This window comes from Schistocerca gregaria, chromosome 2, assembly GCF_023897955.1.
Source record: "Schistocerca gregaria isolate iqSchGreg1 chromosome 2, iqSchGreg1.2, whole genome shotgun sequence".
NCBI classification, from domain to species: domain Eukaryota; kingdom Metazoa; phylum Arthropoda; class Insecta; order Orthoptera; family Acrididae; genus Schistocerca; species Schistocerca gregaria.
In genome coordinates, this window is record NC_064921.1 from 33471357 (window position 1) to 33495403 (window position 24047).

Consider the following 24047-nt stretch of genomic DNA (forward strand, 5'->3'; position numbering starts at 1 on the left):
TAGTTCATAAGTATTACAATGTGGTCTGCAGTAAAGAAGATTTCTGCAATAGAAAAGTATGAATCATGAAAAAGGGATGATAGAATAAGTACTCCTGGTAGAGAAAAAGGAAAATTAAAAGTAAAGGAAGATTTGAAACCACCGAAGAAAGGAAAGAAGACAGAAGCCCGCAAGGCAGATCCCATACCACTCCCCGCTCCAGGACTACTTCCCTGATGAGTTCTTCACTAAGATGCTGGAGGATGAAGTGTGGTCGGCATATGTTACAGAACAGACTTGTTTTGGTTTCATCCACATAGACCCCTATAATTGATCCTAAATACTCACCCAACTATACTATTTCCTAGCATAAAGAAGGTATAAAATACCCCATTTTTTCTAACACACATCCTGTACATGCAGACTTAGCAGTATCAAAAACTATAAAAGGTTTTTTTCATAGTTTCTAAATTTTTTCTGTAAACAACTAGTGATAATTTCCTTGTCTGCTCAACCCTGCCCCCCTCCCTCCACACTAAAATTGTTTTATGATAATGGAAGATATAATTAAGTTAAAGATCAAAGAATAGAAAAAGGAGAAGAAACTGTGGCAGAGAAAATGAAATGGGCAGTATTGAAATGTGCAGCTCAAATAGAAGACAGTCGTCAATCCGCTGATGCAGCACAGGTTTTCCTAGTGGAGGTTATGAATGTGTTTAACATATCGACATTGTATAATATGGAGTATGTGCTCCATGACATGCTGCATCTTTTCTACTAGAGATTAGGTAGCACTACGGCATTACTGCCTGTGCTCCAACAATAGCATTTTATTCCCTTTTTTGCACTGATCATTAACAGTTGAATGCGTGATTTACTTTGTTTGTAACATAATCCAGAACATCTCCTTTAGCTTTAACACAGTATTTAAGAAAAGGCAACATGGCTATAAAGCCTCAGTTAGTGAGCAACAAAATCAAATTACTAATATAATAAACTACTAATAAATTACTATATAATAAACCTCCCCCCATGAACCATGGACCTTTCCGTTGGTGGGGAGGCTTGCGTGCCTCAGCGATACAGATGGCCGTACCGTAGGTGCAACCACAACGGAGGGCTATCTGTTGAGAGGCCAGACAAACGTGTGGTTCCTGAAGAGGGGCAGCAGCCTTTTCAGTAGTTGCAGGGGCAACAGTCTGGCTGATTGACTGATCTGGCCTTGCAACATTAACCAAAACGGCCTTGCTGTGCTGGTACTGTGAACGGCTGAAAGCAAGGGGAAACTACAGCCGTAATTTTTCCCGAGGACATGCAGCTTTACTGTATGATTAAATGATGATGGCATCCTCATGGGTAAAATATTCCGGAGGTAAAATAGTCCCCCATTCGGATCTCCGGGCGGGGACTACTCAGGAGGATGTCGTTATCAGGAGAAAGAAAACTGGCGTTCTACGGATCGGAGAGTGGAATGTCAGATCCCTTAATCGGGCAGGTAGGTTAGAAAATTTAAAAAGGGAAATGGATAGGTTAAAGTTAGATATAGTGGAAATTAGTGAAGTTCGGTGGCAGGAGGAACAAGACATCTGGTCAGGTTACTACAGGGTTATAAACACAAAATCAAATAGGGGTAATGCAGGAGTAGGTTTAATAATGAATAGGAAAATAGGAATGCGGGTAAGCTACTACAAACAGCATAGTGAACGCATTATTGTGGCCAAGATAGATACGAAGCCCACACCTACTACAGTAGTACAAGTTTATATGCCAACTAGCTCTGCAGATGATGAAGAAATTGAAGAAATGTACGATGAAATAAAAGAAATTATTCAGATAGTGAAGGGAGACGAAAATTTAATAGTAATGGGTGACTGGAATTCGAGTGTAGGAAAAGGGAGAGAAGGAAACATAGTAGGTGAATATGGATTGGGGCTAAGAAATGAAAGAGGAAGCCGCCTAGTAGAATTTTGCACAGAGCACAACTTAATCATAGCTAACACTTGGTTTAAGAATCATGAAAGAAGGTTGTATACGTGGAAGAACCCTGGAGATACTAAAAGGTATCAGATAGATTATATAATGGTAAGACAGAGATTTAGGAACCAGGTTTTAAGTTGTAAGACATTTCCAGGGTCAGATGTGGACTCTGACCACAATCTATTGGTTATGACCTGTAGATTAAAACTGAAGAAACTGCAAAAATGTGGGAAATTAAGGAGATGGGACCTGGATAAACTGAAAGAACCAGAGGTTGTACAGAGTTTCAGAGAGAGCATAAGGGAACAATTGACAGGAATAGGGGAAAGAAATACAGTAGAAGAAGAATGGGTAGCTCTGAGGGATGTAGTAGTGAAGGCAGCAGAGGATAAAGTAGGTGCAAAGACGAGGGCTGCTAGAAATCCTTGGGTAACAGAAGAAATATTGAATTTAATTGATGAAAGGAGAAAATATAAAAATGCTGTAAATGAAGCAGGCAAAAAGGAATACAAACGTCTCAAAAATGAGATCGACAGGAAGTGCAAAATGGCTAAACATGGATGGCTAGAGGACAAATGTAAGGATGTAGAAGCTTATCTCACTAGGGGTAAGATAGATACTGCCTACAGGAAAATTAAAGAGACCTTTGGAGAGAAGAGAACCACGTGTATGAATATCAGGAGCTCAGATGGCAGCCCAGTTCTAAGCAAAGAAGGGAAAGCAGAAAGGTGGAAGGAGTATATAGAAGGTTTATACAAGGGCGATGTACTTGAGGACAATATTATGGAAATGGAAGAGGATGTAGATGAAGACGAAATGGGAGATACGATACTGCGTGAAGAGTTTGACAGAGCACTGAAAGACCTGAGTCGAAACAAGGCCCCCGGAGTAGACAACATTCCATTAGAACTACTGACGGCCTTGGGACAACCAGTCCTGACAAAACTCTACCAGCTGGTGAGCAAGATGTATGAGACAGGCGAAATACCCTCAGACTTCAAGAAGAATATAATAATTCCAATCCCAAAGAAAGCAGGTGCTGACAGATGTGAAAATTACCGAACTATCAGTTTAATAAGCCATGGCTGCAAAATACTAACGCGAATTCTTTACAGACGAATGGAAAAACTGGTAGATGCGGACCTCGGGGAGGATCAGTTTGGATTCCGTGGAAATGTTGGAACACGTGAGGCAATACTGACCTTACGACTTATCTTAGAAGAAAGATTAAGAAAAGGCAAACCTACGTTTCTAGCATTTGTAGACTTAGAGAAAGCTTTTGACAATGTAGACTGGAATACTCTTTTCCAAATTTTAAAGGTGGCAGGGGTAAAATACAGGGAGCGAAAGGCTATTTATAATTTGTACAGAAACCAGATGGCAGTCATAAGAGTCGAGGGGCATGAAAGGGAAGCAGTGGTTGGGAAAGGAGTGAGACAGGGTTGTAGCCTCTCCCCGATGTTATTCAATCTGTATATTGAGCAAGCAGTAAAGGAAACAAAAGAAAAATTTGGAGTAGGTATTAAAATTCATGGAGACGAAGTAAAAACTTTGAGGTTCGCCGATGACATTGTAATTCTGTCAGAGACAGCAAAGGACTTGGAAGAGCAGTTGAATGGAATGGACAGTGTTTTGAAAGGAGGATATCAGATGAACATTAACAAAAGCAAAACGAGGATAATGGAATGTAGTCAAATTAAATCGGGTGATGCTGAGGGAATTAGATTAGGAAATGCGACACTTAAAGTAGTAAAGGAGTTTTGCTATTTAGGAAGTAAAATAACTGATGATGGTCAAAGTAGAGAGGATATAAAATGTAGACTGGCAATGGCAAGGAAAGCGTTTCTGAAGAAGAGAAATTTGTTAACATCGAATATAGATTTATGTATCAGGAAGTCGTTTCTGAAAGTATTTGTTTGGAGTGTAGCCATGTATGGAAGTGAAACATGGACGATAACTAGTTTGGACAAGAAGAGAATAGAAGCTTTCGAAATGTGGTGCTACAGAAGAATACTGAAGATAAGGTGGATAGATCACGTAACTAATGAGGAGGTATTGAATAGGATTGGGGAGAAGAGAAGTTTGTGGCACAACTTGACTAGAAGAAGGGATCGGTTGGTAGGACATGTTTTGAGGCATCAAGGGATCACAAATTTAGCATTGGAGGGCAGCGTGGAGGGTAAAAATCGTAGAGGGAGACCGAGAGATGAGTACACTAAGCAGATTCAGAAGGATGTAGGTTGCAGTAGGTACTGGGAGATGAAGCAGCTTGCACAGGATAGAGTAGCATGGAGAGCTGCATCAAACCAGTCTCAGGACTGAAGACAACAACAACAACAATATAATAAAGTAACAAATGTAAACTAAAGATATTTATACCAACACATACAACCTTCTCTCAATATCCAGTTTGAGTCAAATGAATATTGGATTTCATATGCTGCAATGTAGCATCTATGAGTAATTGGTTCAAAGTTAGGCTTGTGCTCTTCTGCTTACCCTGTGATTATATTTAACACTGAAATTTCTGCCACAGCTTCTATCTTTATGTTAATTAAACTTCTTCCTAATAAATGCTGTGCATCTACACAGCTTAGAATGTGTGAAACAGCACAAATTTCACTGCTAATGAACCTTTCTCCTTCAATTAACGATCAGTGAAGTGACAGCTTGCATACTACATAATTATAATGTAGAGCTTCCCTCAACTAATCCTCAAGGCACTCATACTTATTGCCATTAGCTTAGAAATACAATTACACTCCTGGAAATGGAAAAAAGAACACATTGACACCGGTGTGTCAGACCCACCATACTTGCTCCGGACACTGCGAGAGGGCTGTACAAGCAATGATCACACGCACGGCACAGCGGACACACCAGCAACCGCGGTGTTGGCCGTCGAATGGCGCTAGCTGCGCAGCATTTGTGCACCGCCGCCGTCAGTGTCAGCCAGTTTGCCGTGGCATACGGAGCTCCATCGCAGTCTTTAACACTGGTAGCATGCCGCGACAGCGTGGACGTGAACTGTATGTGCAGTTGACGGACTTTGAGCGAGGGCGTATAGTGGGCATGCGGGAGGCCGGGTGGACGTACCGCCGAATTGCTCAACACGTGGGGCGTGAGGTCTCCACAGTACATCGATGTTGTCGCCAGTGGTCGGCGGAAGGTGCACGTGCCCGTCGACCTGGGACCGGACCGCAGCGACGCACGGATGCACGCCAAGACCGTAGGATCCTACGCAGTGCCGTAGGGGACCGAACCGCCACATCCCAGCAAATTAGGGACACTGTTGCTCCTGGGGTATCGGCGAGGACCATTCGCAACCGTCTCCATGAAGCTGGGCTACGGTCCCGCACACCGTTAGGCCGTCTTCCGCTCACGCCCCAACATCGTGCAGCCCGCCTCCAGTGGTGTCGCGACAGGCGTGAATAGAGGGACGAATGGAGACGTGTTGTCTTCAGCGATGAGAGTCGCTTCTGCCTTGGTGTCAATGATGGTCGTATGCGTGTTTGGCGCCATGCAGGTGAGCGCCACAATCAGTACTGCATATGACCGAGGCACACAGGCCCAATACCCGGCATCATGGTGTGAGGAGCGATCTCCTACACTGGCCGTACACCTCTGGTGATCGTCGAGGGGACACTGAATAGTGCACGGTACATCCAAACCGTCTTCGAACCCATCGTTCTACCATTCCTAGACCGGCAAGGGAACTTGCTGTTCCAACAGGACAATGCACGTCCGCATGTATCCCGTGCCACCCAACGTGCTCTAGAAGGTGTAAGTCAACTACCCTGGCCAGCAAGATCTCCGGATCTGTCCCCCATTGAGCATGTTTGGGACTGGATGAAGCGTCGTCTCACGCGGTCTGCACGTCCAGCACGAACGCTGGTCCAACTGAGGCGCCAGGTGGAAATGGCATGGCAAGCCGTTCCACAGCACTACATCCAGCATCTCTACGATCGTCTCCATGGGAGAATATCAGCCTGCATTTCTGCGAAAGGTGGATATACACTGTACTAGTGCCGACATTGTGCATGCTCTGTTGCCTGCGTCTATGTGCCTGTGGTTCTGTCAGTGTGATCATGTGATGTATCTGACCCCAGGAATGTGTCAATAAAGTTTCCCCTTCCTGGGACAATGAATTCACGGTGTTCTTATTTCAATTTCCAGGAGTGTATATGTTAATGGCACTATATGTACTGTCTCCAAATATGCTGGTCTTATTGCTCCAATAGTCATCATCATGTCTGTTATGTCTTAAATATTTTTCAAAATTGGGCTTACAAAAATTTTTGACTTTAGTGAGTGTATTAGGTACAGTCACGTTTGAAGCTGCAAAATATGAATAAAATTAAATTTAGTATACCTGCTAGGACATGCATTTTAAATGCTGCTTCAAATTGACTAAAAGTCTTAAATATTTGTCTCCATTTGGAAGTCCAATTTACTGCTTCCCATTGTAACTTGTTAACAATAAAGTTGATTTTTGTGGCAGCTGTACAATCCTGAGGTAGCACTTCCTTAAACTGCTTCAGAAATCCAACTGGATTTTCAGAACCATCTGGCTCGAACTTCAGAAATTCTGTATGGGGTACTCTAATATTGTCGAAAGGATTGGTGATAGTGCTAGTAGAGACAATGTTTTTTGTACCTTTGGTTTAACTGATTCCTGTACGTGCTCCTCAAAACTAGTCAAATTATTTGAGGCACTAACTACTTCACCAAAATCTCTACTGAGTATCGTGTCTGAGATTTGAGTATGTATTCCTTTGAGTTTCTGGATTGAAGACTCCTCCATTTACTTCATTTTATGTCACTTCTTTAAAAACTGCAAGATCCCCACTTCCCATAATTTTTGTAATTTCCTTTAATTATTCCAACGAAAAGCTGTCTGTTTTATGTTAGGCAATCAGACTGAAGTCTAACTAACTACCTCTGACAGTGTACCTGGTGGCACACGTCCTTTCATGCATTTCCACTTCCTGCACAAAAATCTTTAATTCCCTCCAAATAATTATCATGTACATAAATGACTAGCTAAGATAAATTCTGAACATTAAGACACCATCTTTTTATTACTCAAGTAAATAGTATCACACTTATATTCCTATTTGTCCTACCTCTTTCACACTAAATAAACACTTTCACATAGGCTGTGTATTTATGTCTTAGAGGTAATCATTGCCACTATAATGTGTGTAATTTGGGTCATGCTCTACTGTTCTGTCTTGATTTCTCTCACTGCTGCCAGACTGATTCCCTATGTCTCGCATAATGGCCAATGCCAAAACTCTCACTACTTCTAGAATGGAGGGGTTCCCAGAATCAGTAGCGCTATTTCTGAGAGGCAGTGATATGTAAGGGTAAAGTTGACACTAAAACAGAATTGTCCTTATCCTTACATATTGTTGTTGTTGTGGTCTTCAGTCCTGAGACTGGTTTGATGCAGCTCTCCATGCTACTCTACACTGTGCAAGCTTCTTCATCTCCCAGTACCTAGTGCAACCTACATCCTTCTGAATCTGTTTAGTGTATTCATCTCTTGGTCTCCCTCTACGATTTTTACCCTCCACACTGCCCTCCAATACTAAATTGGTGATTCCTTAATGCCTCAGAACATGTCCTACCAACCGATCCCTTCTTCTGGTCAAGTTGTGCCACAAACTTCTCTTCTCCTCAATCCTATTCAATACTTCCTCATTAGTTATGTGATCTACCCATCTAATCTTCAGCATTCTTCTGTAGCACCACATTTTGAAAGCTTCTATTCTCTTCTTGTCCAAACTATTTATCGTCCATGTTTCACTTCCATACATGGCTACACTCTATACAAATACTTCCAGAAATGACTTCCTGACACTTAAATCTATACTCGATGTTAACAAATTTCTCTTCTTCAGAAACGCTTTCTTTGCCATTGCCAGTCTACATTTTATATCCTCTCTCCTTCGACCATCATCAGTTATTTTGCTCCCCAAATAGCAAAACTCCTTTACTACTTTATGTGTCTCATTTTCTAATCTAATACCCGCAGTATCACCTGACTACATTCCATTATCCACATTTTGCTTTTGACGATGTTCATCTTATACCCTCCTTTCAAGACACTCTCCATTCTGTTCAACTGCTCTTCCAAGTCCTTTGCTGTCTCTGACAGAGTTACAATGTCTCCGGCGAACCTCAAAGTTTTTATTTCTTCTCCATGGATTTTAATACCTACTCCGAACTTTTCATTTGTTTCCTTCACTGCTTGCTCAATATACAGATTGAATAACATTGGGGAGAGGCTACAACCCTGTCTCACTCCCTTCCCAACCACTGCTTCCCTTTCATGTCCCTCGACTGTTATAACTGCCATCTGGTTTCTGTACAAATTGTAAATAGCCTTTCGCTCCCTGTATTTTACCCCTGCCACCTTTAGAATTTGAAAGAGAGTATTCAAGTCAACAGTGTCAAAAGCTTTCTCTAAGTCTACAAATGCTAGAAACGTAAGTTTGCCTTTCCTTAACCTTTCTTCTAAGATAAATCGTAAGGTCAGTATTGCCTCACGTGTTCCAACATTTCTACGGAATCCAAACTGATCTTCCCCGAGGTCGGCTTCTACTAGTTTTTCCATTCATCTGTAAAGAATTCGTGTTAGTATTTTGCAGCTGTGGCTTATTAAACTGATTGTTCGGTAATTTTCACATCTGTCAACACCTGCTTTCTTTGGGATTGGAATTATTATATGTTCTTAAACTTAATTTTGAACTAAATCGCAGTGTTTCTCTATTGCAAGTTGTTACTCCTTAGGTGAGTTTAATAGAGTCTCCTCTGCTTTAGAGATGTTTATCACTTTAATGGCTACTTGCTACTCCCCCCCCCCCCCCCCCCCACTCACCCCGCCCCCCACCTGATCGATAGCTCTAGGGATGAGCTCAGAGACTGCTGCTACAGGTGCAGGACATGGGAGTCCTTTCTCACTCTTGAAACCAGTTTTCACTTTTTCAGTCATAACCACATTAGATTTATTTCTTCTTATTTGTTTGATTTAATTTATGCATCACCACAGTGTGTGCCTCCTTGTGTCCTTTTAGTTGTTGACTTAGGTTTCTCTGGGCAACGTTGTATTATCTACTGTTATTTTCATATTTTTTCAAATTTTACAAATGCTTTTTCCTTTTTCCACGACTAATTTGCATCTTGCAGTAGGGAGCCATATGAAGTGTTTTGTCATTGTGTGTTGGACTTGTGGTTATACTGCATGTTTGATCTGTAAACCTGATGTCTGTATGTCAGTTTTACTTCATAAAAAATTTCCGGCCACTGTTCACGAGGTTAATTGCTTTCGTAGTCCTGCTGTACAGTACCACAGTGACGTGCTGCTGGACTTCCTCTCCTTGTTGTGCTATGTGGGTGCTGGAAGATAATTGAAATCTGTCCAAGTTACTAAATAATATAATCAGCTTAGTGGTAACTCTTATACATTTTATGCATCTGTTTTTGGCATACATCAAGTTATCGTGCCTTATAGCACACTCCATATGAAACATCATTCATTTAAATTGACCACTAGGCTCAAAAATTGTGTTAAGATACATCACTTGTAATAGTGTGGCTGGAAAGGAGTCGTTAGAAAGTGACAGTCAGATTGGCAAGGTAATTGCGGTAGCGACAGAATGGACAGGTTGGGAGTGCTGGCCGAGAATGTTTGTTGTTAAGGGATGAAAAAAGTACATTTTGTCCTGGCAGGTAGTGGAGTGAACAATTCAAGATTGGAGATTGTTGAATGAAGACTTTGTGTGTGAGTGGTACAGACAAGTTCTTCTTACTTTCTGGACACTATACAGCTACCTAGCCACAAGCTGAAAATTTTTTGAGAAACGTCAATGTGGGACTTGGATATTTTTGTGAAGCACTTGCTCTTGTGATCTCTTGAAGTTTTCATGAGGTGTTGTGATAAAAGAAGCAGGATGAGGAGACAGTCATCTATTTTAACACAGTCACCTTTTAAAAGTTTTTCCACTTTTTTGAGTGGTTTTTGCCCTTTTAGGGAAAAAATAAATTATTTAATCTTGTATTCAAGTTTTTGTAGTCATATTTATTCATTCAACATTTTGGAATCATCCAAAGATGAAAATATACAAAATCTAATGTGGTGGGCTTTTTGAAAATTGAGATAAATTGTTCCCTTTTTGATTTTTTGATGTCAATGCCTGTTAAAACTGCATCTATTTTTGTTCTAAACTGCAATTTTTTTGTAGCAACAAGACTGTTGCTATGGTAATCCGTTCTGTTTTGACTTTACAAGATTGATAATTGCATATCCCCACACCCTTTTTTTTCAGTGGAAAAATTTTGAAGAAAGTCATTTCTAAGTTTAACATTCATCATCACATGTTCTTGAGGTACGCAACAACAAGGAGGCTTACTTTAGGACCTACAGCCAACAGTTTTATGTTGGATGGTATTCAATATTTCCTTTCTTCTATTGCAACTCAGCATGTCTGAAGAAGTACTGGATAGCATGGAAATCGATGGCAGTTGGTAGCCAGCTATTCAGTAAGTTCACACATTGTTTACAAAGCCAAACACCTGTAATCTACAAGTTGTATACAGAAATAGAAGTTCTTCATAATGAAGTGTTTACATTAGATAATGTACTTCATCTTGAACAATTAGTTGTTAGTGGGCAAATAACTGAAGAGCTTAGGAAATTGGAAGGACATGACAAGTTGTGTTCGAAAGAATGATCAATAGAGATTACATTATAGCTTGCAAACATGTGACTGAATAGAAATGCTTATCAAGAGCACCACTGAAATGTTTTAGGTTCTTAGGCCTCAGTGAAAGAATAAAGAGCTGAAGCTGCAGTGAGGTGTTAAAGTTTGCAGAAATGACACTGCCCAACATCCGGCAAGATTATGTATTAGATGGTTGGAAGGTTCTATAGCTCGAAAAAGATGACCCAGCTTTAGATAACAAAGGTATACTGACAGTTTAGTAGCACATTTCAAAAAGGGACTCACCACCTATAGCGATTAAGTATACAAATGTTTCAAAGCTTGTTAGGCTTTTCTTATTTTGTCCCATGGAAATTCGAACATAAGAGAAGATATTTCATTTTGAACCTCACGTTGGGTGAGGACAAGGTAGCAATGACCACAAGATTTTTAAATAGTGTTTTGACTATGAGGGAAGCAAATGCAAATTATACTACTTATAAGGAAGAATGTGAAAACAAAAGAAAGCTTGAATTAGAAGAAAAGCAACAAGAGCAACAATACCAAAGGCATTGTGAAGAGGAGATTAAAAAGATGAATAACGTGAAAAAATCGATTGACTGTGAGACATTGTGCAAATATGTCATTTGCTTGATGACCAAAACATAGACATAGACATACTAATAACTAAATAATTTCTTTTAAGTGCGGCCCATTTTTTCATTTGGTACCTATAACATCTATCGCAAATCTCTTCTTCTGTGCCGTCTTATTGCACTGGTTGCCGCAATATAAAAAAAATTATAATTAACTCAAAAACTAATGGTGTTTTGTAGCTCATAGGCCACGCATATACTCGGTCATCACCTTTGTTTTTCATATTTCATTCTTACTTGTTTATATATTTATTTACTTGCATTTGTATTACTTTTATTCATTTACCCTGCAAAGAAAGTTACTTTGACATCTCCTACAGTATCTTATCCTTTTGTTAGCTAACATGATTTCTCTTAATTTAATTACAATGTATATATTTTAGTATTGACGCAACTTCGCATGTTGATGTTAATGTAATATTATATTCCTTCATTCCCTTATGGTAACTATAGTTGTTACGTGTTATTTTTTTTAATTTTTTTTTTTTGAAATTAGGTTTAATACTTGTGCTTGTTTGCTCTCTCTCTCTCTCTCTCCCTTTTTTTTTTTTTTTTTTTTTTTTTTTTTTTTTTTTTTTTTTTTTTTTTTTTTTTTTAGATTAGGTTTAATACTTGTGCAGCTTTGCGTTTCTACTTGGTTGTGCAACGAGTTGCCTTTTGGGCTTGCACTAGGTCAATGTCTCTTTCCTAGTACTGATGTAAACATGCATTGTTGAGCGAGCACAGCTGAGTTATACGCTGCTCCAATTTGCTTTCGCTTCATGTTAAGCTGAGTTTTTTCACTTCCTCCCAAACAAATGTTTGTCTTTACTTACAAAACAAGAAAATTGCTTGAGTTTATACACATTTCATTTCAAATACACACAATAAAATTTCTTACGTATAAAACTATGACATTACTTATAATTATAATTTATGACAAGAAAACTGCTGCAACATTGTATCACTACTTTGTGAAAAGCTTTTAAGTCTTTGTGAGGGTGGACACCTTTATCTCTCCCTGTTATTTCATATACCAACCTATAAGTTCCAGTATAAGGTATTATTGCAATAATATAGGGCCCTGAGTATAGTAACTGCCATTTTTTGTTCAACTTACCAATCTTTGTCGGTTTGGGATGTGTTCTCAAGAGGACTCGTTGCCCTTCAAAAAAATGTGTAACTCGTTTTAACCTTTTGTTGTATATTCTCTTTCTGTATTCTGCTCTATTCTCTAGTGTAATTACTGCTTGATTGACTTTGTACTGTATAGTTAACTCTTTAGTAGGTAATTCTGGTATGGGTGATTTCCATTTGTCAGTTTGCTTGGTGTTAAACATAAGTTCATTAGGAGTAAAACCTGTGGAAGAGTGGTGAAGATTGTTTGCTATTTGCATAAATGGAGTCACGTATGCAATCTATCGTGAATGCTTATTATGAGCATATGTCCTTATAAATCTATTGAATTCTTTAAATACCCTCTCCACGGGACTTGCTTCTGAGTGGAAAAAACTTACCAAGATGTGTTTAATGCACTGTGTGTTCATGAATTGTTTCCATTTTCTTCCCACAGAATAGGGTGCATTGTCTGTTAATATGACTTTGGGTTTTCCTACTCTGCGTAAATAATCCTCTTCAGTTCTCCTTTTGATGCTATTAGCTGTAGTGGTTTTGATAACACAAAGTTTGATGTGTTTTGTGAAAATATCATAAAGAGCTACTATGTATCTGACACCACCTTTCGCTCTAGGATATGGCCCTGTGATATGCAGAGAAACCATTTCCAGTGGAGCTTTGGTTAGTACGGGGTGTAGTTCTGTAAACTGTGACATACTGGATGGTTTTGTTCTTTGGCAAATAGCACACTTCTTTAATATTTATGAAACACGTTGTTGTGAATTAGGAAAGTTACTCCATAGTGTCCCCATCTTTGTGTGTGTGTTTCATAAATTCGTCAATATATTCCTTTGGAAGGCATACACACCAATGGTTAGAACTTTCGTGCTTCTGGTGGAACAAAACGCCTTTATATAACTGATACCATTTACTTACCTTGTGGTTTGCATTCCGGTTAAGATTTTGTAGTACCTTTTTCCACCTGTTGTCTTGGTGTTGTATTATTCCCATTTGTTTACAAAATTTTTTGTACTCTGATTTTTGTGCGCTACTTTGCATGAATATTGTAGATTTCTGAATCATGTTCAGACAGTTCACTGAACTCGTCTAGTCCTATGGTAATCTGGATAATGCATCTGCTATAACATTCTAACTGCCCTTTATGTATATTATTTCAAAATTGAATTCCTGAAGGTACAAACACCACCTAGCTAGTCTTCGGTGTAACAATTTAGATGTTAAGAGAAAAGATAATGAGTTTTGATCACAATAGACTTTAGTGTTCTTACCTCAAAGAAAATACTCAAATTTCTTAAACATCCAAATATAGAAGGTCTATACAAGGGCGATGTACTTGAGGATAATACTATGGAAATGGAAGAGGATGTAGATGAAGATGAAATGGGAGATATGATACTGCGTGAAGAGTTTGACAGAGCACTGAAAGACCTGAGTCGAAACAAGGCCCTGGGAGTAGACAACATTACCAAAGAACTAATGACACCTTGGGAGAGCCGGTCCTGGCAAAACTATACCATCTGGTGAGCAAGATGTATGAGACAGGCGAAATACCCTCAGACTTCAAGAAGAATATAATAATTCCAATCCCAAAGAAAGCAGGTGCTGACAGATGTGAAAATTACCGAACTATCAGTTTAATAAGTAACAGCTGCTCAATACTGACCTTATGACTTATCTTAGAAGAAAGGTTAAGGAAAGGCAAACTTACGTTTCTAGCATTCGTAGACTTAGAGAAAGCTTTTGACAATGTTGACTGGAATACTCTCTTTCAAATTCTGAAGATGGCAGGGGTAAAATACAGGAAGCGGAAGGCTATTTACAATTTGTAGAGAAACCAGATGGCAGTTATAAGAGTGGAGGGACATGAAAGGGAAGCAGTGGTTGGGAAGGGAGTGAGACAGGGTTGTAGTCTCTCCCCCATGTTATTCAATCTGTATATTGAGCAAGCAGTGAAGGAAACAAAACGAAAATTCGGAGTAGGTATTAAAAACCATGGAGAAGAAATAAAAACTTTGAGGTTCGCCGATGACATTGTAATTCTGTCAGAGACAGCAAAGGACCTGGTAGAGCAGTTGAACGGAATGGACAGTGTCTTGAAAGGAGGATATAGGATAAACATCAACACAAAATGAAGATAATGGAATGTAGTCCAATTAAGTCGGGTGATGCTGAGGGAATTAGATTAGGAGATGAGACACTTAAATTATTAATAGAATTTTGCTATTTGGGGAGCAAAATAACTGATGATGGTCGAAGTAGAGAGGATATAAAATGTAGACTAGCAATGGCAAGGAAAGTGTTTCTGAAGAAGAGAAATTTGTTAACATCGAGTATAGATTTAAGTGTCAGGAAGTCATTTCTGGAAGTATTTGAATGGAGTGTAGCCATGTATGGAAGTGAAACATGAATGATAAAATAGTTTGGATAAGAAGAGAACAGAAGCTTTCGAAATGTGGTGCTACAGAAGAATGCTGAAGATTAGATGGGTAGATCACATAACTCTTGAGGAAGTATTGAATAGGATTGTGGAGAAGAGAAGTTTGTGGCACAACTTGATTATAAGAAGGGATCGATTCGTAGGACATGTGTTGAGGCATCAAGGGATCACCAATTTAGTTTTGGATTGCAGCGTGGAGGGTAAAAATCGTAGAGGGAGACCAAGAGATGAATTCACTAAGGAGATTCAGAAGGATATAGGTTGCAGTAGGTACTGGGATATGAAGTAGCTAGCACAGGATTGAGTAGCATGGAGAGCTGCATCAAACCAGTCTCAGGACTGAAGACCACAACAACAACAACCTTTTTTTAATCCTGGGTGCTTTTCAAATACACGTGTATACTGAAGTATTAACTTTCTGGTATTCTAAAAAATAAACTGTTTTGCTTACCTTTCCTTGTACTAGTGCTAGATCCATAATTGTTTCATGTAGCTGTTGGTCTTTCTGGGCATTGGAGAACAATACATCTGAATAACATAAATGTACTCTACTGTCTATATTTCGAGGCGTTTGTTTTCTATTTGACTGGTTCTGATTAAATCTACAGATTAGATTTGTTCATTAATTTTAAAGAAATACTTTCCCTGTCCTATCTCAGTCTGTATCTTGTACTGTCAGAAGGTATCCGTATCAAGAAGGCAATTAACTATAAGTTTTTCCCCTGCTAGAAAAATGCAGCTTTAAGAAAATTTTTCTATAGTCTTTGGTATTATTGCTGGAAGTTTCACCCCCTTAGATTTACTAACTGCTACAGTCAAGATTTGACAGTTCTGCACAGGGAAGGATGGTATTTGTGTTCACTTTTGCAACTTCCTAAATAAATATTGTGAAATTACATTTGTCTATGCATCAGTATCCAGCATAATGTGCAGATCTAAATCAACTATCCTGGCATTTATTAAGGCTTGTACAGACCCTCTTCTGTTCTCTTCCAAATTGTCCACATTTTCTGTCACAAGTCCCTGATATCTCCTGCTTATCATGTCTCAGAAAATAATTAGAAATTAATTGTACACTGACGGCCCCTGGCTCATTCTGCAAAGAGGGGCCTATCGTGACCTCTATTGATTTCCTAATTAGACGGGCGGGCGGGATTTCTTCATTATGGGTAACCTTCTCTAAATGCACGGCATGGTCTTCACCACTTTGTGTCTTGCAATGCCCATGATTTAAATTCTCTTTGACCTTAACCTCTGCCCGGTACATAATTGTGGTTGTCGTTACCCGGATGTGGTCTGCATGCTGTCTACCAATGGTAGGTCCTTGCCAATCATTATATTGATTATCATCGCCCACCAGGGTTACATTTTGAGTCTGTTGTCCAAAACCCCTCTGCTTGCTATATGCTGGTCTGTTGTAATTAGGGTTGTAGTTTCCTTTAAGTCTTATGTTGCCTCGGTTTTCCCGATTACCATAGTTACCTCTTGTGTGATTATTATTAGGCAGGTGGTCTGGGTGTCCACCATGTTACTTCTTTGAGGGTCACTGTTTCATGGAGGTTCACTTTGCACGTTATTGTTCTGTGGTTATGATGTAAATGAGGTCAGTTGAGAACAGAATGGATAAAAACTATTTTACATTATTCTTGGGCATTGTGATTAATTTTATCTTGATGTGTGCTGATAAGTAAGTATTTCGAGTAAATCCATGTTATAGACTAGATTCATCCAATACCTTGTTCTGTTCAGATATGTTTAAAAGTACTTATGTAGTCCCCCATGTTTACCATTGAATGGTTCTGAGTTTAACACCACTCACCATAGCCTCTCTTGGACTGATACGGGCCAGAATTTGTCCAAGAATGTATGCTCACACTGTTCATTAGGATGGCATCACTCGGCCATATCGGTTGCCCATAATAAAGCATCTCTTTGTGTGTACCCATCAATGAACCTGGTCTTCTGTGCCTTGGTACATTTGTGTTGTAACATATTATGGATGGATTTAATGAATACGTGGCTGCATACAGGTGTACTCCGTGTATGCCGGTGTAACTTTTATTGATATCAGCAGTGCCTGTTGCAATTTATATCTCCCCTTCCTCTCCGCCTGAATGATAGTGGTAAATGGCAGATAGGTATTGAACCACTCTGTTCTGCCTGACTACACCCGATTGCTAGCAATTAGTGGTTCTTGTGCAACGTCAGTACCACAAGTTTAACTTTTCTGCAGTTTTCCTTTTGCAGCATATAAACCTTATTCATTCTTGGAAATTAGTTCATTTTTCTTCTCCTTGGTGACCTCTTCAACCTCTTCTACATACCTTCTGTGCTGGTGTTGTACCCTTATCTTATCAATCTGTTTCAGCTGTCTCCATTATGTTCTTTACATCCTTATCATTTCTTTGTTGGGTTTTTCTTACAAAATTTACTGCCCAATTTTAAATTACTCAATTCTGCAGACAGTTCCTGTACTTTCTCAGGCAAATCTTCACATATAGTTTGCAACTCACTAATAGTACTTTGCATCTTCATTACACCTTTATTAATTCCTGATAGAGTCTATTTGTCGCTCACAATTTTCAGCGCACCTACTGTTTCTTCCTGTCCCTTTTCAAAATCTGATACCTTTTTACGCAACTTATCTATTTCCTGAGAGAGGTCTGTGAATAGCTCCACCTTTAATTCTTTTCCCTTTACAGATAACTTACATGTTCAACCATTGGGAAGGTCAGTGCACAACTTTTTACTTAGGTCATCAAATTTTTGTATCTCGTGTTTTTTAAAATCATTAAATGTTTGTGTTTATTGTTTCGAAGAATCTTCAACTATTTTCTGTTTATTAAATTTCTGTGTTAGATCATCAAAGTTTTGAAACTGAGTTTTCATCATCCCTTGCACAATTTGTATCAGTGATGCTTGTGACTGCGTATGTGCGGATGGATATATGTGTGTGTGTGCGCGAGTGTATACCTGTCCTTTTTACCCCCTAAGGAGAAGTCTTTCCACTCCCGGGATTGGAGTGGCTCCTTACCCTCTCCCTTAAAACCCACATCCTTTCTTCTTTCCTTCTCCTTCCCTCTTTCCTGATGAAGCAACCGTTGGTTGCGAAAGCTTATATTTTGTGTGTATGTTTGTGTGTCTATCGACCTGCCAGCACTTTTGTTTTTAGACATATTTTTCCTACGTGGAATAATAAAATAGAAAGAAACTTCCACATGGGAAAAATATATTAAAAACAAAGATTACAAGACTTACCAAACAGGAAAGTGCCGGTAGATAGGCATAATGAATAAAACACACAAACACACACATAGAATTTGAGCTTTCGCAACTGGCGGCTGCTTCGTCAAGAAAGAGGGAAGGAAAAGGAAAGATGAAAGGATGTGGGTTTTAGGGTAAGGAGTCATTCCAATCCCGGGAGCGGAAAGACTTACCTTAGGGGGGAAAAAAAATAGGTATATACTCGCGCGCGCGCGCACACACACGCGCACACACACACACACACACACACACACACACACACACACACACACACATCTCCATCCATACATACACAGACACAAGCAGACATATTATATATGTCTGCTTGTGTCTGTGTAAGTATGGATAGATATCTGTGTGTGTGTGTGTGTGTGTGTGTGTGTGTGTGTGTGTGTGTGTGTGTGTGTGTGCACGCGAGTATATACCTATCCTTTTTTCCCCCTAAGGTAAGTCTTTCCGCTTCCGGGATTGGAATGACTCCTTACACGCAGGTGTACACTCGCGCACACACACACACACACACACACACACACACACACACACACACACACACAGATATATATTCATCCGCACATACACAGACACAAGCAGACATTTTGTGTCTGTGTATGTGCGGATGAATATGTGTGTGTGTGCGAGTGTACACCTGTCCTTTTTTCCCCCTAAGGTAAGTCTTTCCGCTCCCCGGATTGGAATGACTCCTTACCCTGTCCCTTAAAACCCACATCCTTTCGTCTTTCCCTCTCCGTCCCTCTTTCCTAAAGAAGCAACCATTGGTTGTGAAAGCTAGAAATTTTGTGTGTGTGTTTGTGTGTTATTTTATTGTGCCTGTCTACTGGCGCTTTACCGCTTGGTAAGTCTTGGAATCTTTGTTTTTAATATATTTTTCCCATGTGGAAGTGTGGAAGTTTCTTTCTGTATATGACAGGTATACACTCGCACACACACGTATATCCATCCGCACATACACAGACACAAGCAGACATTTGTAAAGGCAAAGAGTTTCGGCAGAGATGTCAGTCGAGGCGGAAGAACACAGGCAAAGATGTTGTTGATAGACTGGTGAGGTATGAGTGGCGGCAACTTGAAATTAGCGGAGGTTGAGGCCTGGCGGATAACGAGAAGATAGGATATACTGAAGGGCAAGTTCCCATCTCCGGAGTTCTGACAGGTTGGTATTAGTGGGAAGTATCCAGATAACCCGGACGGTGTAACACTGTGCCAAGATGTGCTGGCCGTGCACCAAGGCATGTTTAGCCACAGGGTGATCCTCATTACCAACAAACACTGTGTGCCTGTGTCCATTCATGTGAATGGACAGTTTGTTGCTGGTCATTCCCACATAGAAAGCTTCACAGTGTAGGCAGGTCAGTTGGTAAATCACATGGGTACTTTGACACGTGGCTCTGCCTTTGATCGTGTACACCTTCCGGGTTACAGGACTGGAGTAGGTGGTGGTAGGAGGGTGCATGGAGCAGGTTTTACACCGGGGGCGGTTACAAGGGTAGGAGCCAGAGGGTGGGGAAGGTGGTTTGGGGATTTCATAGGGATGAACTAAGAGGTTACGAAGGTTAGGTGGACGGCGGAAAGACACTCTTGGTGGAGTGGGGAGGATTTCGTGAAGGATGGATCTCATTTGAGGGCAGGATTTGAGGAAGTCGTATCCCTGCTGGAGAGCCACATTCAGAGTCTGATCCAGTCCCAGAAAGTATCCTGTCACAAGTGGGGCGCTTTTGTGGTTCTTCTGTGGGAGGTTCTGGGTTTGAGGGAATGAGGAAGTGGCTCTTGTTATTTGCTTCTGTACCAGATCGGGAGGGTAGTTGTGGGATGCGAAAGCTGTTTTCAGGTTATTGGTGTAATGGTTCAATGATTCCTGACTGGAGCAGATTCATTTGCCACGAAGACCTAGGCTGTAGGGAAGGGACCGTTTGATGTGGAATAGGTGGAAGCTGTCATAATGGAGGTACTGTTGCTTGTTGGTGGGTTTGATGTGGACGGACGAGTGAAGCTGGCCATTGGACAGATGGAGGTCAACATCAAGGAGAGTGGAACCAAAGGAGTTGAGGTTGGAGAGGAAATTCTGGAGATGTTCTTCACTGTGAGTCCAGATCATGAAGATGTCATCAATAAATCTGAACCAAACTTTGGTATGGCAGGCTTTGGTAACCAAGAAGGCTTTCTCTAAGCGACCCATGAATAGGTTGGTGTACGAGGGGGCCATCCTGGTACCAATGGCTGTTCCCTTTAATTGTTGGTATGTCTGGCCTTCAAAAGTGAAGAAGTTGTGGGTCAGGATGAAGCTGGCTAAGGTAATGAGGAAAGAGGTTTTAGGTAGGGTGGCAGGTGATCAGCATGAAAGTAAGTGCTCCATTCCAGCGAGGCCCCGGATGTGCGGGATATTTGTGTGTAAGTAAGTGGCATCAATGGTTACGAGGATGGTTTCCAGGGGTGACAGACTGGATAAGGATTCCAGGCATTTGAGAAAGTGGTTGGTGTCTTTGATGAAGGATGGGAGATTGCATGTAATGGGTTGAAGGTGTTGATCTACGTAGGCAGAGATACCTTCTGTGGGGGCTTGGTAACCAGCTACAATGGGGCGGCCTGGATGATTGGGTTTGTGAATTTTAGGAAGAAGGTAGAAGGTAGGGGTGCGGGGTGTCGGTGGGGTCAGGAGGTTGATGGAGTCAGGTGAAAGGTTTTGTAGGAGGCAGGCCTAAGGTTCTGAGGATTCCTTGAAGCTCCGCCTGGACATCAGGAATGGGATTACCTTGGCAAACTTTGTATGTGGTGTTGTCTGAAAGCTTACGCAGTCCCTCAGCCACATACTCCCGACGATCAAGTACCAGGGTCGTGGAACCCTTGTCTGCCGGAATAATGACGATGGATTGGTCAGCCTTCAGATCACGGATAGCTTGGGCTTCAGCAGTGATGATGTTGGGAGTAGGATTAAGGTTTCTTAAGAAGGATTGAGAGGCAAGGCTGGAAGTCAGAAATTCCTGGAAGGTTTGGAGAGGGTGATTTTGAGGAAGAGGAGGTGGGTCACACTGAGACGGAGGACGGAACTGTTCCAGGCAGGGTTCAATTTGGATAGTGTCTTGGGGAGATGGATCATTAGGAGTAGGATTAGGATCATTTTTCATCGTGGCAAAGTGATATTTCCAGCAGAGAGTACGAGTGTAGGACAGTAAATCTTTGACAAGGACTGTTTGGTTGAACCTGGGAGTGGGGCTGAAGGTGAGGCCTTTGGAAAGGACAGAGGTTTCAGATTGGGAGAGAGGTTTGGAAGAAAGGTTAACTACTGAATTAGGGTGATATGGTTCCAGATTGTGTTCATTGGAATTTTGAGGTTTTGGAGAGAGTGGAGCTGGAAGTGGGAGAGTGAGTAGATGGGAGAGACTGGGTTTGTGAGCAATGAGAGGAGGTTGAGGTTTGCTGGAAAGGTTGTGAAGGGTGATTGAGTTGCCTTTCTGGAGGTGGGAAACCAGGAGATTGGATAGTTTTTTGAGGTGGAGGGTGGCATGCTGTTCTAATTTGCGGTTGGCCTGTAGGAGGATGCACTGAACAGCCGGTGTGGATGTGGGAGAGGAAAGATTGAGGACTTTTATTAAGGATAGGAATTTACGGGTGTGTTCATTGGCTGAGTTGAATGAGGATCACCCTGTGGCTAAACACGCCTTGGTGCACGGCCAGCACATCTTGGCACAGTGTTACACCGTCCGGGTTATCTGGATACTTCCCACTAACACCAACCTGTCAGAACTCTGGAGATGGGAACCTGCCCTTCAGTATATCCTCTCTTCTCATTATCCGCAAGGCCTCAACCTCCACTAATTTCAAGTTGCCACCACTCATACCTCACCTGTCTTTCAACAACATCTTTGCCTGTGTACTTCCGCCTCGACTGACATCTGTGCCGAAACTCTTTGCCTTTACAAATGTCTGCTTGTGTCTGTGTATCTGCGGATGGACGTGTGTGTGTGTGCGTGCGTGTGTGTGTGTGTGTGTGTGTGTGTGTGCGTGTGTGTGTGTGTGTGTGTGTGTGTGTGCGTGCGAGTGTATACCTGTCCTTTTTTCCCCTTAAGGTAAGTCTTTCCGCTACCGGGATTGGAATGACTCCTTACCCTCTCCCTTAAAACCCACATCCTTTCATCTTTCCTTTTCCTTCCCTCTTTCCTGACGAAGCAGCCGCCGGTTGCGAAAGCTCGAAATTTTGTGTGTGTGTGTGTGTGTGTGTGTGTGTGTGTTTGTGTGTTATTTTATTGTGCCTGTCTACCGGTGCTTTCCCGCTTGGTAAGTCTTGTGATCTTTGTCTATATATTGTTCTCTGACGTATAGACAATACATCCACCAAGGATTCCAGATAGGAAGAAACGGATAGTTGAAGAGTGAAAAATTTGGTTATCTGTTTAAGGAGATGTTAGAATATAGATATATGGTCATCTTCCCTATTGTACATATGTATTTTTGGTGCAGGCATGTTTACATTGCATCTTTGCCCGGCACAGTGTTCTGATATTTATCTAATGACATATACTTTGTGGCTTAAGATCTGTTGTATCATACAGAAGGATAAAGACACCATTGTCTGTGTCTCTGAAACATGAAAATTATTTTACTTTGACTCTAATGTCTCTAATGGTATTTTATTTTGGGGCAACTCTGCACTCAAAGAATCTTGTTAACTCCGTAGTATGTCAGTCAAAGAAATTTTTGTTGTTATGTGCACCCAAATGGAATATCTTTCATTTAGCAGGAGGTTGGTCAGAGAAATGTGCAATGTCAGTTTGTAAATTTTTTTCTGTCATTATTCAGGCATATCAGAATTCCAATTTTGTTGTCCCTGTACATCATGAATTTGCTGTTCTGTATTCGGACTCATTTAGAAGCAACTGCGACATTCATTCAGTGGACAGGGGACAGAAAAATTATTGGTACTTCGATAATTTTTCCTGAAGTTTTGTACAGGAACATGTGCACTGTTCAGTATGTTTCATGTTCAATAAGCTTACAACTGAACTTTGCATGTATTCAAATCAAGGTTGAAATGTTTTCTGGTGGTACACTCCTTCTATTACATACATGAATCTGTCATAGCAGCTGAGAACATTCCTCTGTAATTTATGGGCATACTATCACAATTTTTTCATGTTTCATTGTTTGTTTTCGAAGTGGGAAGGCATGCCAGTCCCTGGCATGAATCCGCCCAGCAGATTAGTGTCGAGGTCTGGTGTGCCGGCCAGTCTGTGGATGTTTTTGAAGGCAGGCTTCTATCTGCCTCGGTGAATTTGAGCTGGTTCCCCTTATTCCACCTCAGTTACACTATGTCGGCGATTGCTACACAAACACTTTCTCCACATAAGCATACACCATAATTACTCTGCCATGCAAACATTGGGACTACACTTGTCTAACGTGACACATTCCCAGACGGAAGGCGGAGTGGCGGTGAGGGGGAGGGGGGGGGGGGGGGGGGGGGGGGGAAACCTTACAGTAACACTGGGTGGTGTGTGGTAGTGGTGGGGTGAGTGGACTGCTGTAGCCTGTTGTGGGGTGTGAACCTCTGAGGACTACGGCCGGGGTCAGAGTCATTTCTAGGTCCCCAGTCAGTACAATAACATTGCTGTTTTGTTTGTAAATTTTGTAATCAGCAATCTGAAAACTATGTACTGACAGGTTCCATGTTTCACATAAGCCTACAGTACTCAATAACCAAGAGAAATTATGCTAAACAGTGAATACAAAATGAGGGACATTTCATAAAATGACCTGTATACTAACTTAGCTATCAAAATGCCTTGTTGTGATGGTATATCTATAAAAAAGTGAGGATGTGACACTGCACTCAGAATGTGGGGATGTTCAGATATGGACCACACAGTGGAGCTGTTTGCTTTTGTTTGGTTCGTGTAA

General features: G+C 40.9%; 1 protein-coding gene across 1 annotated transcript in view; it reads left to right on the plus strand.

Moving 5' to 3' along the window:
• LOC126336262 (dynein axonemal heavy chain 3) overlaps positions 1 to 24047 on the plus strand; it is a 1127841-nt gene that overhangs the window by 312922 nt on the left and 790872 nt on the right. The gene's annotated exons all lie outside the window — the stretch shown is intronic.